General features: G+C 45.9%; 1 protein-coding gene across 3 annotated transcripts in view; it reads left to right on the forward strand.

Annotated features, from left to right (window-relative positions):
• The first annotated feature begins 340 nt into the window (after nt 1–340).
• CDH22 (cadherin 22) overlaps nt 341–17,973 on the forward strand; it is a 257,926-nt gene continuing 240,293 nt past the window's right edge. For 2 of the 3 annotated variants that reach the window (XM_056550686.1, XM_056550685.1), the window contains exon 1: nt 342–1,023. The gene's annotated coding sequence lies outside the window, so the exon portion shown is untranslated. Of the gene's footprint in view, nt 1,024–17,973 lie in introns of all 3 variants that reach the window. The other variant, XM_056550688.1, reaches the window with a different exon arrangement.

The raw sequence follows: 17,973 nt of genomic DNA on the forward strand, positions 1-17,973 counted from the left end.
CCAGCAGGGCATTCAAGGGTTACATTAGGGAGCAGACGTGCCACACAAAGTACTTGCCTCCTAGGGGCAGTGAGCAGTGCAGGATGTCACTCCGTCCTTGGCAAACTCCACTTTTCCCCCCACCATCACCCCTCCTCCTCCTCCCTTTCAGGTTTCATGCCTTCGGAGAAGCCGAGTTCTTTCATTGTGTCTTGTCGTAGCAGAGGAGACCTCAATGCACCGGTGTAAAAGAAACAAATCAAGATTTAAGGAGGATCACATCTCCGGGGGCAGGGGATGGGGGGGGGGGGGGAGTTGAGAGCCACATCAAGATGGCCAGCGGTTGAACTTGATGGACTCTGGTCTTTTTTCAACCTTATGAACTATGTTACTATCCCTATGTGACCCGTCAGATGAAGTCATGTCTGTTCCGTGACGGCACAAAAAAAATGATGTCCATTGAATTATTATTTTTTATTTTTTGCATAGTTGGGTGTGGAATAGGCAAAGAGAAAAAAAAAGAAAAAAAAAGGCGATCGCCCCCACCTAATGTGATCAGAAAAAAAAGCAATACTTAACCGAGCCGCTCCATAGGGGCCAGCTGCCAAATGTCTCACTGGGCTCTCCAGCCGTCGGAGAGTTAAGGCATTCGTTGACTGATGAAAGGGTTAATGGACCGGAGGGGCTTCGCCGGCGATCCACCTGAGTTTGTGCCAGTTAAGGGATTTCCTATGAATCCGATCTCCCCCTCTACAGGATTTAGTGGCCTCCTCCAGCCCAGCTCAGTGAGCAGTAAGCAAGTCTCACATCTTGCTCCTTTCCTTGTGCATTCCCAGAGTCTCCAGCAGGGGAGAGCAGGAGAGAGGAGATCGTAGAGCACCGGCTTCTTCTCATACACATTCCCAGTCCCTTCTTCTTCTTCCCAGACAGCTGGATGCTCATCCTGGATCGCAGCTTGGAATGGGGATTGGAGGATGCTAGCTGGGTGTGAAGGAGGCCACCTGTCTGCGAGGGACCCAAGGCGGGAGACAAGAGGCTGAGAAGGTACGGAGGACTCTGTGTGTGCGAGCTGGCACAGGGAGGGATGTGTCTGTGAATGGAGCTGTGTCTGTGAGGACAGAATAGGTGTCTTGTATAAGAAGCACATGTGTACTGAAGGGTTTTTCAGCAGAGTACAGTTCTTTTGGTGGTTTCCGTAGATGCTTTTTCGAGATCTGCATGTCTTGGGTGGGTGGGTGCCGTACTATAGCCCATAGAAGTGCCTAAACCGAAGGGAGGTTGAGTCTTAAATTTCTGCCATCACAATTTCTTGTAAATATTTTAAGACAAAATAACTTCCCGTAAAAATATTTTTTTTTAAAAGCCACACAGGGCACGGTGCCACCCGAGCCTGCCATAGAACACACGTAGTGCATGGCAGTACCAGCAGCAGGAACCCTGGATGCCAGAGTCATAAATTCCCTAAGCATGGGCAGAACACTGGATCACACAGTGCTGATAAAACACACCGCACGACGCTTACGGGCACATGTGCCACCTAGGACAACGCCAGGCACAGAATTGCAGCATTTACTGCATTGCTATAGTCAGCAGTATATATAGTAGCATGTTACGAGCCATGTAACTTGTTCACACCGTACGATGAGTCACAGGTAGAATATGTGGTGTCTGCCGTACGATCAATATTTCTACATAAACGCAATGTTGTATGTATTGATATGTCCCCGTTACGACACACTAAGTTTGCTATAATAACCACCTATTATATACACCGTGAGTCATTGACATGTGTCAGGGGCATGAATCCCAAAATAAATAAAATATCACAATGACAACAGCACAACCTGTACACAGAACATAACACACACCGACATTGTACGACAGCCATATGGTTCCTACATATATATATATATATATATATATATACCTACAATAATCCACACCATCTGTCAAAGGAACACAACAACCGGGTTATGTGTATAAATAACACATGATCTGCCATGTGTTCCTGTGCAATGCAACCCAAACTTCACATAGTAAGAAAGCTGGGTGCTAATACTTATGGCATCTGGTATATAAACCGCAAATATAAAGAGTAACACAATGTCAATAACAAAATGCTGGGAGGTATAACAGCTATTAGCCTGATACTTGTTGAATACTGTAAAGGCGATGGCGGGGAACATATTCAAATGTGTTATGTGTCGTAAGAAAATGAATTACAGTGATAGAAAATATCCATATAGAGAACTCTGCATGGCTAGGCAAGGCATCGTGGGATAGATGGAAAGGGCTGTCTCAGCCTTACAAGTAGATTCCTTAAGAAAAGAGGCCCCCGTGATGAACTAGTGCTTATTGGGTCCAATCTTTAAAGAGCTTGTCAGCTCAGGGCCATATGGGCCACAGAAAGTCATACTCACCTACCCTGATCCCCTGCATGTGCTGTTCTGTCACCTCCTGGTCCCTACTCATCAGCATTATTTTTTCAGCACAGGAGGCCACCATGATGTTACTAGTGCTTGTGGAGTCCAAGCATCCAAAAAGTCAAATTTTTAAAGAGGTTGTCCAGGGATATACAATTTTTTACATATAGCTGCAGGCCATATGGGCCACAGTCATACTCACCTACCATGATCCCCTGCAGTTGCTGTTCTGATGCCTCCTGGTCCCCAATCATCACCGTAGCTTCTTGGTCCCTGTGAAGGGTCATCTCACTGGCTAAAGTGGGCTACCATTGTGGCCAGTGATTGGCTGAGAAGTTCCTGCAGATATGACTCTCAAGAATCAGGATGCATTGGTGACAAGTAGGTACAAGTAGGCATCAGAATGGCAGCTGCTGTGGATAGGGCAGGTAAGTATCTCTTTTTTTTTATGTGCCCAAATTCCCTGGACAATCCTTTTAATTATAGACAGCAAATGAGTTATATAGTTTCTATATGGTTTCAATCTACACTTACAAAAGAGATGTTAAAGGGGGTATCCAGGATTATGAAAACATGGCCAACAACAGTGCCACCCTGTCCGTAGATTGTGTGTGGTATTATAACTCAGCTCCACTCACTTCCATAGAACTGGGCTACTATACCACATACAACTTGAAGACAAGAGAGGCGCTGTTTCTGCAAGAAATCAACGATGTTTTTCTAATCCACTTCCGCTGCCATTCAGATGCTCATATTGTGTCCTTGCTGAACTTCCTGCCCTCATTTTAACACACACAGGAAATACAGCTAAGCCAATTGCTGGACAACCCCTTTAATACATCATAATCAATGGTGTTGAAATGTAGACGTTTTCTGGAGGCTGCTGTGAGACCTTTGGGTTATGATGCCCCTAGGTCTGTTTGGCCCTACAATCTTTGCCGTTGTGTTTATGGTAACAACCAAAGCACAAAACAATGGACAATGGAGTTCATTGTTTCCAAATGTGAAATAATGTCCTTAGGGAGGGGAAATCAATTGTGTATGTAGGCTTGGTGCAAGGATTTTTGGCAGGGTTTTGCTTGATGGGCAGTTGCTTTGGATGGACGAGTGCTTTGGATCAAGAGGGCGCTCTAGGCGGCTGCCTATTTGGCCAATAGGCAGAGCCGGCTCTGTGCATTTGGTAGCAACAGTTTTGTGTTAGTGAGGACCACAGAAAAGAAGGATTTAGGGGTAGGGGTTTCTGCCAACCTCACAACGAGTCAACTGTAGGGTCAGGTGGAAGAAAAAGCTAGTTGAAAGCTAAAACTGCATTGAGCTCTAGTGAGACCACATCTGGAATACTGGGGTCACTTCTGGAGATCTTGTCTACAACAAGATGTTGATAAAACGGTACTGGTCCAAAGAGCAAAGGTGGAAGGTCTAAAGCATAAAACTTGGACCAGGTTGGACCAGGTTGTCTTTTTTTCCTGACAATCCTCTATGCCTCTAAACCCATGGGCCGTCACGGCCCATAGGTTTAGAGGCATAGAGGATTGTCAGAGGATTGTCTTACAATCCCTACTGTCCTGAAATTAAAGAGATGGTGTGTTGTAATGGTCTTACCGTGATGGCAGGGAAGTGGATCCACTGTCGTGTGTGGACAATGACGGAACCATATCAGAGAGCGGAGTCTAAGGTGCCGCTGGTTTTCACCAGAGCCCGCCGCAAAGTAGGATGGACTTGCAGTGGCAGGCGGTACCCAGGTCGCTACCCCTGGCACGATCTGTCCACACAGGTTGCCCAGATGGAACTTGGCACAGATGGTAGCGTAGTCAGGACGTAGCACAGGTCAGAAGACAGGTGGCAAAGGAGTGTATTCGGGTCACAGGCACAAGGTCAGGAGGCAGGCGGCAAAGGAGCAAGGTCAGGTCACAGGCTGGAGGTCTGGAACACAGATATGGCACACAAAACGTAACGCTTTCTCAAAGGCACAAGTCACAAAGAACCGACACCGTACTAGGGAGGTGCTGGACTAAAATAGGGTCTGACCAGCAGGGAACCAATTAAGGCCCTTTAAATCTAGCAACACGTGCGTGCGCACCCTAAGGCAAGGGGACGCGCGTGCCGGCGAAGCAGAACAGGAGAGAGGCCTGTGACGGAAGAAGGTGAGGAGATGCCCGGGGCTCGCATGTGACAGCACGGCCGGAGCATTGCCCATAGTAACTCCTGGGACACGCGATCGGGAGGGGGGGGGGGTGGTAGCACTCACAGCCTGAATGAATTGCCGGAGCGCTTCCTCTAACATGTGTTAAGCAGAATGGAGGGTAAAGCCCCATGCTGATTTGGGACCCTTCCCCCCAATCTAAGTCATTTATTTACAACACAAACTTGGCTTACACCAAAGAGCTGGAAGCAGATCATCTTTAACTAAATATATTGTAGACGTTCGCGCTTCTGAAGTGCAGCACGTCACTTCACTCTCTATTACAGCAAAACAAATATGTTTAGGTTTAGATCCGCTTCAAAAACACTGCGTGATATTGTAGAGACGCAGATTACAGAATTGGCACGGCTAATATTTTAATTTGTCGGGACCGATTACGTTACAAGTTCTTACACTTTCGCCAATATGTAAGATACAACCTACCTGTGGAGGTAGTCATTTGTTAGGATTAGACAAATCTCCTCAGAGGGTTACACCATCTTAGCTGCTTTTCATTAATTCACTAATATGTTCCATTCTCTAAAGAACTTTACACGAGCAATATACAGGACTCATCGTCTACTGCTTATACTTTACGCTCAATGAGTAAGAGATCCACGTACATGACATTGCCCACCATAGAAGTAGCCTAGATGGTAGCAGTAGGGCCCGTAGAGAGGAAAGCTTCAGTTTAGTTTGGTCTTTACCTCTGGTTTAGACTCACACAGGACTCTCTCTGGGATGGAAGTGGCACAAGGGTCATGCAACCCTCTATTCTTGCAATGGATAGGAAGGGATGTTCAAAGATGAGACGGTGTCTGAGTATTCTTCATGTTGTCCCATTTCTACTACAAGGCCTTTTCTCCTTATGTCTATCTCAGTGACGAAACTGCACATGGTGCAAGTGCTTAGTTTGGTCTTTACCTCTAGTTTAGACCCACCCAGGACTGTTTACAAGTATGTTACGGCTGAGGTGTAGTGGATCCGCTTTACCTGTGTGGATGATGACTTGGACCATATCAGGGAGCGGTGTATAAGATGCCCCTGGTTTTCACCAGAGCCTGCCGCAAAGCGGATGGACTTGCAGTGGCAGACGGCACCCAGGTCGCTACCCCTGATATGATTCGTCCACACAGGCGGCCGAGATGTAACGTGGTACTAGATGGATAAGGCAACTCGTAGTCAGGGCAGGCAGAAGGTCAGGGCAGGTGGCACAGTAGCAAGGTCAGGCCACGAAGCGAGAGGTCAGCAGGCAGGCGGCACTGGAGCAAGGTCAGGGTACATAGCAACAGGGTCTGGAACACGGCAAGACAAGGCACGAACAGAATGCTTTCTCTTAGGCTGATAAGGCACAAAGATCCAGAGAGGGTCAAAAGGAGGTGCTTGTACTTATAGAGTCATGGGAAAGCAAAACCAATTAAAAGTGTACAGTCCCTTTAGATTTTACAGAGCTGGCACGCGGATGCCCTAGGTGGTGGGGGCGTGCACGGCAGCAAGCAGGAAGTGTGTGGAAACAACAGGGGAGGAAATAGGCAGTGGCCAGGCTGCGATCGCATCACGAGATGCGACAAGCAGTCCGGGGTAAGCCGGGCATCGGAGGAGGAGTGCATCCACGCCCAGCATGTCTGACCGCGGCACGTATCCTAACACCATAATGCTGGAAAGGGGGTCATGCAACCATTTATACTTGCAGAAGACAGGAAGAGATTATTCAGGATCAGGCAGTGTCTGAGTATTCTACATTTTCATTCATTTTTACTATAAGACATTTTCTCCTTAGGTCTATCCCAGTGGTGAGACGGAACAACGTGCACATGCTTAGTTTGGTCTTTACCTCTGGTTTAGACCCACCCAGGACTCCCTCTCTCTCTGTTTACAAGTACCATAATGCTGACAAAAGTGACAGAGCTGGCACAAAACTCATGCCACCCTTTATTCCTGCAAAGGATAGGAAGATATGTTCAAGGATGGCTCGGTGTTTGGTCTTTTCCTCTGGTTTAGACCCACCCAGGACTCTCTCTGTCTGCACGGAAAATCTCAGCACTTGGAATGGTGGCAAGGAGGGCCCTCGTGCATTTACACCATTGCCCCCCCTCTGGATCCACCTTTGAAATGGGAAGAGATGTTTCCGGATGAGGCGGTGTCTGAGTATTCTTCATTTTGATGCGTTTCTAGGCCTTTTCTCCTTATGTCCATCTCAGTGGTGAAACTGCACCTGGTGCACATGCAAGGATTAGAATCAGCATCTAGGTATATTAGTGCATTAGCTGTGAAATTGCCCCGTCTTATCTGTCCCCAGCTCAGATTGCTTTCTGTGCAGTCGTAGCCATGTACTGGGATTGCTGTTATGTTTGGATGCATCACACAACAGGTTGCTTATATACCGTATGGCAGTAGCTACTAGCGATTTATTATAGCTGCGTCCATAGGTCACCGCTTTATGTTATTGCAATGTAATGACAGAATGCGTCACATAACCAGTAAGTGATGAGGGGGCTCGCTGGATACACGTCTGGGTTTGTGACAATTTTTACATATCGCGGCGAACAACAAATGGCCTTGTAGAAAAGCATGGCATACTGTAGTGTGCATCTCATAAGAGAATGTGTATTAGGAGGAAATGATGTCAATAGGCAGAAGAAACAGATGTAGCAAACTTTAACTTGACATTTAGCACATAATACGCCATCAGAAATGTCGAGTTAGCGTTTGTTGCATCGTGGTGCGCAACGTGGTGAATGTCAAGTTAACGTTTGCTACTTCTGTAAAGAGCAACAGCTCGTGTTACTTGGTGAAGGGCCGCGCAAAATCATTGTTTTGCAGCAAATTGTATATGTACATAAAAAAGATGTATCAGGTTACACAAGTATCTATGTTTTCTGTATCCCTACTAAAAGCAGCTTGGGTGTACTGGAACGTCCAACCAAAAACAGTTCCATCCAACACTATACTGAGATCAATGGAACCAAATGTTGAGTTTAATTTATAAAGAACCTGGGGTTAGTCCCGAAAATCGAGCCCTAATTCCAACTTTTTCTTAACCCGCATGCTATACCCTTTGTTTCCCATGAAATAGGTGTTCTGCTGTTAAAGGGGTACTCCGCCCCTAGACATCTTATCCCCTATCCAAAGGGGCGGGACCCCAGCGATATCAGTGCGGCACCCCAGACATCCGATGCACAGAGCGAACTTTGCTCCATGCTGGATGACAGGCGATGCGGGGCGTAGGCTCGTGACCTCACAGTCCCACCCCGCTTTGTGACATCACGGCAACGCCCCCTCAATGCAGGTCTATGGGAGGGGGCATGACTGCCATGTTGACCATGTTGACCTCTTCTTCCTGGTCCCATGTGGATACACAGGAAATGCCTTCTCAGCCAATCACTGGCTACAGTAGTGACCCACCACAGCCAGACCGAGAGGGTATTTCCTGTGTTTTAAGGTTGAAGGTTTCAACATAACCTCTGTCCATATGGCTAATTATATTCTATGGACTTTATAGAAGGGTGTCCCCCCATTCTTGATGCTCCTGTACAAGCCTGATAAAGGAGCTACTCTCTAAAATTGGCTCCCACCCTGGCGGACTTGAGTTGTCCTAGTATTACATGGATAACAATGTGTGCCAATGGCGGTTACATAAAAAATAAGCATTACTCACCTACTTAATCTGCCACCACCGGGTCCCTGTTGACCTCTAATTCCAGGTCCCATCTTAATACACAGGAAGTGCCTTCTTGGCCAATCACTGGCTGCAGTAGTGACCCACCCAAGCCAGGATTAACTGGGATTTCCTGTGTTTCAAGGCTGAAGCTTTCAACACAACCTTTGTCCATATGACTTATTATGTCCTATGGACTTCTTAGAAATTAGTCTTCCATTCAGGATGCCCCTGTACAAGCCATAGGGAAGAGCTTTTCTCGAATAGTGTCTCCTGCCCTGGAGGACTTAAATTTTCCTAGCATTACATGGATACTACCAGCTGACCAGGGACGTGCACAGACATTTTGGGGATCAAGTAAAAAAAAACAGGCACTTCTCATTATAAAATAAAAAGTTTGTAAAAACCTTACATATGTTAACACAACACAATCCCTGGGGTAAGTGACCTCTGGCAGTCTTGTCTCACCCATCAGAGGTTTCAATCAGTAAAAGCATCATAGGGCAGGGGCATAAAGGGGTACGCTGGTGGAAAACATATTTTTTTTTTTAAATCAACTGGTGCCAGAAAGTTAAACAGATTTGTAAATTACTTCTATAAAAAAATCTTTAACCTTCCAGTACTTTTTAGATGTATACTACAGAAGAAATTCTTTGCTTTTTGAATTTCTTTTTTGTGTTGTCCACAGTGCTCTCTGCTGACACCTGATGCCCGGATCAGGAACTGTCCAAAGCAGGAGGAAATCCTCATTGCAAACCTATGCTACTCTGGACGGTTCCTGACACGCACAGAGGTGTCAGCAGAGAGCACTGTGGACAAGACAAAAAAGAAATTCAAAAAGCAGAGAATTTCCTCTGTAGCATACAGCTGCTAATAAGTACTGGAAGGATAAAGATTTTTTAATAGAAGTAATTTACAAATCTGTTTAACTTTCCGGCAAAAGTTTTCCACCAGATTACTCCTTTACTCCTTTAAGATTTACTCCTTTTGAGTCTATGTGTGCACGTCCCTGCAGCTGACCATGGCTTCTGGATGGCTGTTGGCTCTATGTGGTGTCTCCAATCTAAAAGGGATTGTCTCTAAAAGGCATTTCTATGCATAGTAATATCTGCACTCGACGGACATATACCCTTCAGTTATGTTATGGGATTTACTCTCGAATTATCTTGAGTTACACAAACCGTGAGGCCTCATACATGAGGTGGAAGGAAACTGCCTCGGGTCAGTAGTAGGTTAGCATTTTGGAAGAAATATAATCCAATTTTACATTTCATATTCTAGGAAATAGGTGGTGGTGGTGGGGGTCATCATTTCGCCAGCGCTCTAGGCAGCAAAAACGCTGGACACACTCCTGGATTAATACCATCATGCTGCAGGCTGCAAATTGGAGCTGTGACTAGTTCCCGATGGCAGATGATAGGGCAACCCAATTAAATGCATATGGAAGCTTCACCGGCGGCCTGTACGACGGGCCCTAGTATGTCTGGATACACAGAAACACTATAGTATCTTCAAAGTCACATGGATAATTCTGTAGCTCGAAAAAAAAAAAAAACCTGACACAGCACAGAATAAAAAAAAGGGCCATTACGGCTTGGCGCGTGTAAGATCCTAATCGTATGCATTACCTTCCCTATTCATTGGATCATTAAATTTTTTCCTGGTGAGGTCGCAATTTATTGCTGAGTACTGAGACTCAAGGGCAAAAAATGGCGGGGTCCCTTGGCGACGGGCCAACGTCAATGAGGTGTGGTGAAAGAAAGTATGGGATTGGGGAAAAAATGATGAGGGATAACATCTTAAAAATGTTAAAACACAAAATGCCATAGAGAGATTCGGCGTTCAGGGTGGAACACTGCAGGCTTGTATACGGTGTATTGATAAATGGATAAATCTCATGCTGTATATATGTTAGAGTGCTGCCCGCACTCCATAGTGTGGTGGCTCAACCGGTAGAAGTCACAGTAAATAAATACGGAATCAGTAAAAATAAAAAAAGGGGAGTAAAACTGGAGCACTCACCCTGATTTGGAGTCAATAACCTTTATTAAGTATCCATCCAAGACATATCATTTTCGGGGCATAGCTTGCTTGCAGTCCCCGCTCCCCGCTCTGTCCTCTACCCCTCCATTTATGCCCTGAATTTTATATGTCTTGGATGGACACATGATAAAGGTTCTTGACTCCAAAATGTGATGAGTTCTCCAGTTTCACTCCCTTTTCTTATTTCATATTCTTCTGTAAGGACAAGAGCAGGGTTACCAGTTTTTTATGGGATAATGTTGGAATTCCAGTTCTAGACCCATAGATCTGTCTATTGTCTATTTTATTATTCTAATAATAGACCAGTGTTTTCTAACCAGGATGCCTACAGCTAAAATAGCTGTAGCCAGGGCAAGGAATCCTCTTAATACAGAGAGCTATAGTCACCTAATAAGTAGATTCCATCTTCTGGGTACTTTTCAATGTGATCTTGCCTGACCGAGATGGTGACCGGTAGCTTTAAAGCTCCCGGCCACCAGCTCGGTCAGGTAAGATCAAAGTCTAAATGGATCATCTCACACATTCATATTGTATATGCTAGGTCCAGGTTTATAAGAAGGAAATATAGTGCAGAAACTAGTGGGAAGAAAGCTGTGATGTTACTTGGATGTTTCTTTTTCATAAGATCTAAACCTAATTTGCACCAAGACAAAAGGCGTCTGATTACCGGAGTTCAGACGACACAACGCTTCCCCGGCCACCTCGGTATTCTCAAGTGTCCTATTCATGACTCATTGTGGATTCTGCCTCTATAGACTATGTACACCGTACAGTCACATCCTTTCTTCATCACCCAATCAACATATATCGATCTAAAAACATCTTGTGGGCGACAACTATCAAGTAAATACACATCAACACAATGCGGCATTGTGGCTGTATATAATGACTAAACTGTAATATGGCACCCACACTGAGGGATCCAGTCCTAATACTTCTCTGTATTACAAGGGCAAACTGCTGTCCGATTGAAGTGCTGATCCGGTAGATTGACGTTCCTTTACGGAGCCTATAACACAGCTCTACTATCATTCTATAGATTAAACATGGTGCCTTTTACTTCCATTCTTCATCAGTCACACATCCCCTATTGCACGAGAAGACGTGTGACCAACAAACAAGGATTTTTTTTTACCTCCTTAAACAATGCGGTCAAAAATTACCCCTTGTATTTGGGCACTTACATCATTTCGGGAAGTTAAAGGGGTTATCCAGCCATAAGTTACTTATTCCCTATCCACAGGATAGGGGATAAGCATCTGATCGTGGGAAGTGCTTGTAATCTAACATACTATGCATTCTTAAATGGGAACATCGGAAATATCCGTGTACAGCATGTGCTATCCACCGCTCCACATATTGTCTATAGGAATGCCGGAGTTAACCGAATATAGCATGTATGTCTAATGCTCTATGCATTGTCTATGGGAATGGCGGAGATACCAAAGTACAGCACAAGCCATCTACTGCTCTATGCATTGTCTATGGGAACACCGCAGATACCAGAGTACAGCACATGCCATCTACTGCTCCATGTATTGTTTATGGGAATGCCAGAGATACCAGAGTACAGCATGTGCAGTCTACCGCTCTGTGCATTGTTTATGGGAATGGGGAGATACCAAAGTATAGCACATGCCATCTACCGCTCCATGTATTGTTTATGGGACCACTGGAGATACCAAAGTACATCACATGCCATCTACTGCTCCATGTATTGTTAATGGGAACGCCAGAGATACCAGAGTACAGCATGTACCATCTACTGCTCCATGTATTGTCTATGGGAGCACTGGAGATACCAGAGTACATTACATGCCATCCATCCCTCCATGTATTGTCTATGGGAGCACCGGAGATACCAGAGTACATTACATGCCAACCACCCCTCCATGTATTGTCTATGGGAGTGCTGGAGATACACGAGTACACACACACCATCTACTGTTTCATACATTGTCTATACCAGAGTACAGCATATGCCATCTACTGCTTCATATATTGTCTTTGGGGGTTGCCGGATATATGCTAGTACAGCACATACTGTCTACGGCTCCATATAGCTGAAAGATGCGGGGCCCCGTTCTCGAAATAACAGGGAGTCCCAGCAGTGAGATTCCCCATGATCAAATGCTTATCCTTCATCCTGTGGCTGGATAACCTCATTAACAATATTTCCATAATGCAGCATCATATGGAGGCACCAAGTGACACCACACAAAGTGCCTACTGCGCCGCACTACAGAGCCATAAAAATTCTATGCAGAGTTGATGTTGAAAGTTTTGTTCAGCCAACATTTGCCGAAGTTCAAGGTACCTAATTGTAATAACCCAACTTTTTCGCTGCTTGTGCACCTGCCCTCTCCAGTGGTGCAGAATTTCATAAATGACACCCATGGTTCTCCGCATATGTTTCCTCGTCTCTTTCCACGTTCGAAAGCGATGTTCACTTAGAGCTATAATTGTGTGCATCTGTTCCTAATATATACATCATAAGGTTCTCTCCATATTCTCCTCCTATGTGATCACCAAGAAATGATAACACTTGGAAACAGATCATTCTCCATAATGACGGGAGACGGGCGGCTAACAAGACGAAAACGCTTTTATCTGAGAGCAAAGGCTCTATCATTTTTATCTCTATTAACTGGTTAATAAAGTATAGGGAGATGGTTCATTCTGTATGGGAAGAACGTTCTGATATTTACGCAGGTGCATATGTTGGTGGCAAGGGTTGGCCTTGTTGTTCTGTTGCCGGAGGTAGGAAATAACATGCCAGGTGTCCTGTTAATCTGTTATGTAAACTACCACGAAGATTTGTAGAGCACACAGGGAAGAATCAAATATTATCCGTTGCACATTTGCCAGCACCAAGTCTCCATTTTTGTTGGCAATCCAAGAGAATAGGATGTCTCCTGGCAGAACACAGGGCCGGTATTAGGGTTGGTTCACATTATTTACCCTTCTTTTGCTCCCTGATGACATCTGAGTCACACATAAAACCTGATGACACCCAGGTTTCATTTAACAAAAAAAACAACATAAGAGGATATCACTTGAAACATCAATACAGAAGGAGTATTATAGTGGTACTCCGCTGCTAGACATCTTATCCAAAGGATAGGGGATAAGATGTCTGATTGCGGGGGTCCCGCTGTTGGTGCCCCCAGCGATCTCCCGCAGCACCCGGCGCTCTAAACACGTGGCGGGTTCCTGCGGCAGTGGTCATGACATCACAGCCACGCCACCTATTGACATCCCGGCCACGCCCCATAGATATAAATGGAGGGGGAATGATGTCACAAGGGGGCGTGGCCATGAAATTACGATCACGGCCTCTGGCTCCTGTCACGATTCGGCAGGCTGGAGGTGGATCCTCTGTGCCAGAGAGGGATTGGCGTGGACCGTGTCGGTGGACCGGTTCTAAGTTGCTACTGGTATTCACCAGAGCCCGCCGCAAAGCGGGATGGTCTTGCAGCGGCGGTAGCAACCAGGTCGTATCCACTGGCAACGGCTCAACCTCTCTGACAGCTGAGATAGGCGCGGTACAAGGGAGTAGACAAGAGCAAGGTCAGACGTAGCAGAAGGTCGGGGCAGGCGGCAAGGTTCGTAGTCAATGGTAATAGCAGGAGGTCAGGAACACAGTAATGGTAAACACAGAAGAAGCTTTCTCTAGGCACTAAGGCAACAAGATCCGGCAAGGAAGTACAGGGGAAGTGAGGTAATATAGCCAGGGAGCAGGTGGAAACTAATTAGGGGGATTGGGCCAGGCACCAATCATTGGGGCACTGGCCCTTTAAATCTCAGAGAGCTGACGCGTGCGCGCCCTAGAGAGCGGAGCCGTGCGCTCCAGAGCATGACAGCCGGGGACCGGGACAGGTGAGTGACTTGGTATGCGCTTCGCGAGCGGGCGCGTCCCGCTATGCGAATCGCATCCCCGCTGGCAATGTCAGTGCAGCGCTCCCGGTCAGCGGGTCTGACCGGGGCGCTGCAGGGAGAGAAACGCCGCGAGCGCTTCGGGGAGCAGCAGGGACCCGGAGCGCTCGGCATAACAGCTCCAAGCGTTCTGGACAAAACATACCCCTTTAAGAAATTACCCTTCACAGTTGGATGTGCGTGTTGTCTTCTAGGTAAGAAAGCTTGGTCTTCCCCAAGATGTTTTGATGGTTGAAGAACGGACTGAATGTTGTTCTTGAAAAATTATGGGTATTAAATGGCAGTAGATGGGTCATTGGCGCAGGGAAATTCCATACTTGGTGTTAGGAAAGAGGCAATCGAAGGCAATCGGAAGCTTCCTCATCTGCGTTTCTGCCTTCTTCCCTTCTTCGGAATCAACACTGTAGGTTGACAAAATAAACCTGAGTCTTTTTTTGATCTTTCTTAACTGTGTAGCTTTGTAACTTATGGATATGTGTATTTTTTTAACCTAAATAACTTAAGGTCCCCTTAGTCAAAAATCCTGCCGATCACGCCAACTTCACCTGATTGTTTAAAGTGTATGGTGGCTCCCAATTCTCCCACGACAAATCATGTTGGGGGAGAGAAGGATCGGTCATGTTGGATTTCAACTGCTTGACTCTTTGGTTCTCAGAGAGGTACACTGCAACCAGAGCTGTCTTACTCTCCATTAAGATGCCTGATGAAGCTGTGCATGTGCAGTGAAACATGGTGCATTTTAATAAACCTTTTGTACTCACCTGATGTGCCTGTTCCGAGTCAGTGCCGCAAAAAACCCACCGCACCTTTCAAGTCCATTTGTCTCTTACTCTTCATTAAGAACACATGAACCTTTGGCTGGGGAATATGAAAGGAGTACTGTAGAGGAATATAACTTATCCCCAATCCAAAGGATTGTATGGGGCTCCTGTATGGGGCTGCGGCAGTCTGCTGGAAGCGCCGTGCCGTCCCCAGCAGGAAACCGCGGCAGACATGCCCCCTCCATGTATCTCTAAGGGATACATAGAAGGGGCGTGTTGACCACTGCTTCATGCAGGAATGGAACACCCCCATTCCTGCAGACTGCCCCATACAGGAGATCGCGGGGGGTCCCAGCGGTCGGAACTTCCAACGATCTATAACTTATCCCCAAGCCTTCAGATAGGGGATAAATTATATTCCACTACAGTATTCCTTTAATGCACATGGAGAGATCAGAAGAGATAGCTGTCGGCTCAACAAACATTTGCCCACTTATTGAAGGTCCTAGGTCTCCAAACTGTGGACCTCCAGCAGTTGCAATACAACAACTCCCAGCATGGTTGAAAAGGGTACTGAATGCTCTTCTTGTAAGATATAGGTTATGGCCATTAGATAGCAGTAGATAGGTCCAGGGATTTCTTTTAATGGCCATGTCAAGACAGAGGTTTTAAACTAAACAGAGGCAAATCGAAACTGCCTCATCAGCGTTTCTGCCTTGTTCTGAATCAACATTTTAGGGTGACAAGATGAACCATACACTTTATTCAAAAATCCCGCCGATCACGCCAAGTGCATGGTGGTGCCGATTCTCCCCTAAAAGAATCTATTTGCTCCTTCTCTATCCACTAGTGCAGTGTTTCCTAACTGGTGTGCCTCTAGCTTTTGCTAAACTACAACTCCTAGTATGCCCAGACAGCCTTTGGCTATCTGGGCATGCTAGGAGTTGTAGTTTTGCAATAGCTGGAGGCACATTGATCAGGAAACACTGCACTAGTGGATAGAGAAGAATCAAACAGAAACATCTGTTGGGTGAGAATCGGGAACCACTTTAAGCAACCAGCTGAAGTTGGCGTGATCGGCGGGATTTTTGACTAATCTGTACACGACTCCTAATCAGGCAGCTAGTAGTTGTATTCAGCTGTATACAGATCAGTCCCAAAAGGTAATAACAGGTATTTTTTGAGGATCTTGAAGGGGAATGATACTCGAAAGAAAGCGCAACAAAGCCTTTTCAAGTATAATACAAAAAAATAAATAAATTACTCCCAATCGATTATGATTCTGGTTTCTTGAAAAAAAAAAAAACATAAACGGCACAAACAATTTGGAGCAAGTAATGACTAATTTCAGTAATTTCAGCAGGTCTTTGCTGGAAAATGGTTGCTATAAGCTGAAAATGCGCCTACTAAAACTCTAATATAGAAAATCAAGGGTAATAAAGGCTGCACAATTACATTTGATTGCGGAAAAAAAAAATAGTCATCCAAAAAGAGGCCGCGTAAATCTTGTAAGGCTTGATGGATTTTTATTTTTTTTTCTTCTTTTATCTTTCCTGTGAGATGTATATCAGCCGCTTGAGGTCAAGCAAGGGATGACGCAAAACACGGTTCACACGTCAAAATGGCCGCCGTTGATATTTACATCTTCTGCTCGGATGGACGTACAGCTTCTGCTCATGCGGAATTAAAAAAGGCCTTGACACACAGCTAAATGTCACGTTTTAGGGCATGTTCCAGAGAAATGGTACTTAAATCGAGGCGCTCCGATCCATGTTAAGGAAAGGTTCCCCCCCTCCCCGTTAATCGCGGTAATTTATAGGCTTTGTAAAGGTGCCGCAGTCTTTTCCCCCTATGATCTGACATTCAATGTCAGGCCCTGGTTTTGTGTTCCCCGAGTCGCTTTGTCTGCGAATTGCAATAAAACAAGCTTAATAACCCTTATCAGAATAATTCACTGTGGAGCAACATGGTCCGCGGCCGCTGTCTGAAACGCGATGACGAAATACACAATTATTTTTGCATATTATAATGTGGCACATCCATTTACGAAGATAAATGGTGACAGATAAATTCGCGGAACAGAATTTAAGCATTGTGTCTGCTCAGTATACTGCATTACGGCTTTGTTTAAAATGAGGGGATCCGGCTAGGGCTGGTTATCTGAGGTCGGGGGTCCTGTCTATATAGAATCCAGGTCAGCGCGTTGGGTGCTCTTTCCCCGCCATTAGACACTTGCTACAATCTCTTCTTGTGTACTTAATGCAGACGGATGGCTGTAGGGATTATTGTGCATGCTGTCTCCCTTGTGTCTGGATTCTCGAACACTCCGTTCAGTTCATTAAGGATGTGCGCAGTTAATGAGTAGGGTGTCCTAGCTAAGAAAAAACCCCATATGCAAGTCCTGGGGCTACGTGTGTATTTAATAGGGCATAGTGAACGGACGGCATCGGTCTGTCGGCAATGAGAATGGTCTTCGTGAGCAAAATGAAAAGTGTCCAGGCTTATTTAATGACTTAGATGTGAAAGGGGTACTCCACAACCTCCAGATTACCATGGAATTGATCCTGACTGATGTTTCTGGCTCCTGTGACCCCTGTGGTCTTCTATGGTGGCTCCTGGCCAATTGGAATAGCCCAGCAGTCACTAGCTGCCAGGCTATTCCAATTGGGCAGGTGACGCCCTGCCCCAATGTCTCTTCTGGCATCAGTGCGGCTCTGTGTTGACTGCTGGCTTATTCTGATTGGCCAGGCGACTCCCCGCCCCAATCTCTGTCCCGGCATCAGTGCGGCTCAGTGTTGACTGCCAGGTTATTCCGATTGGCCAGGCGACTCCCCGCCCCAATCTCTGTCCCAGCATCAGTGCGGCTCAGTGCTGACTGCTGGGTTATTCTGATTGGCCAGGCGATACCCCGCCCCAATCTCAGTTACAGCATAGGGAAAGTGGGGGCTGTGCTCAGAGAGTAACTTGGACTTGGACAGAGAAGAGGACAGC

Source organism: Hyla sarda, chromosome 13 (assembly GCF_029499605.1).
Source record: "Hyla sarda isolate aHylSar1 chromosome 13, aHylSar1.hap1, whole genome shotgun sequence".
NCBI classification, from domain to species: domain Eukaryota; kingdom Metazoa; phylum Chordata; class Amphibia; order Anura; family Hylidae; genus Hyla; species Hyla sarda.